This window comes from Orycteropus afer, unplaced genomic scaffold (assembly GCF_000298275.1).
Source record: "Orycteropus afer afer isolate SDZICR_OR568_19922 unplaced genomic scaffold, OryAfe1.0 scaffold00161, whole genome shotgun sequence".
Lineage (NCBI taxonomy): Eukaryota > Metazoa > Chordata > Mammalia > Tubulidentata > Orycteropodidae > Orycteropus > Orycteropus afer.
This window is the reverse complement of record NW_006921748.1, coordinates 577880-579453: the sequence shown is the minus strand read 5'-3', so window position 1 is coordinate 579453 and position 1574 is coordinate 577880.

Sequence of the window (1574 nt, the reverse complement as noted above, 5' to 3'; positions counted from 1 at the left end):
TATCAATGACTCTAGACTTATTGGTGAGACATATGAGTGCTAGAGGTTGGGAAATTAACCCAACAAAAATTCAGGCACCTTCCACCTCAGTGAAATTTCTAGGTGTCCAATGGTGTGGGGCATGTCGAGATATTCCTACCAAAGTGAAGGATAAGTTATTGTATCTTGTTTCCCCCACAACTAAAAAGGAGGCACAATGTCTGGTGGGTCTCTTTGGACTTTGGAGGCAACATATCCCTCATTTGGGTGTGTTGTTGCAGCCTATTTATCAAGTGACTAGGAAAAGTGCTAGTTTTGAGTGGGGCCCAGAACAGCAGAAGGCTCTGCAACAGGTTCAGGTTGCCATGCAGGCTGCTCTGCCACTTGAGCCAAATGATCCAGCTGATCCAATGGTGCTTGAAGTGTCTGTAATGGATAGAGATGCTGTTTGGAGCCTTTGGCAAGTTCCTATTGGTGAATCGCAATGCAGACCCTTGGGGTTTTGAAGCAAAGCCCTGCCATCCTCTACAGATAACTACTCTCCTTTTGAGAAACAGTTTTTGGCTTGTTACTGGGCTTTGGTAGAGACTGAACGTCTAACCATGGGCCACCAAGTCACCATGAGGCCTGAGCTACCCATCATGAACTGGGTGTTGTCTGACCCACAGAGTCATAAAGTTGGACATGCACAGCAGCACTCCATCATTAAATGGAAGTGGTATATCAGAGATGGGGCCTTAGCAGGAACTGAAGGCACAAGTAAGTTGCATGAGGAAGTGGCCCAAATGCCTGTGGTCTCCACTCCAGTCACATTACCCTCCGTGTCCCACTCTGCACCTATGTCCTCATGGGGAGTTCCTTAAGATCAGTTGACTGAGGAAGAGAAAACTTGTGCCTAGTTTACAGATGGTGCTGTGTGATATGCAGGCACCACTCAAAAGTGGACAGCAATGGCACTACAGCCCCTTTCTGGGACTTCCCTAAAGGACAGTGGTGAAGAGAAATCCTACCAGTGGGCAGAACTTCGAGCCATGCATAAGGCTGTTCACTTTGCATGGAACAAGAAATGGCCAGATGTGCGATTATATACAGATTTATGGGCTGTGGCTAATGGCTTAGCTGGATGGCCTGGGGCTTGGAAGGAGCATGATTGGAAGATTGGTGATAAGGGTATATGGGGAAGAGGTATATGGATAGATCTCTCTGAATGGACCAAAGGAGTAAAGGTATTTGTGTCTCATGTGAATGCCCACCAAAAAGTGACCTCAGCAGAGGAGAACTTTAACAATCAGGTGGATAGGATGACACGCTCAGTGGAAACCAGCTGTCCTTTTTCCCCAGCTACTCTTGTCATTGCTTAATGGGCTCATGAACAAAGTAGCCATGGTGGCAGGGATGGAGGTTATGCATGGGCTCAGCAACATGAACTCCTGCTCACCAAGGCTGATTTGGCTACCACCAATGCTGAGTGCTCAATCTTCCACCAGCAGAGACCAACACTGAGTCCCCGATATGGAACCATTCCTCAGCTTGATCATCAAGGAACATGGTGGCAAATTGATTACATTGGACCACTTCCATCATGGAAAGGACAG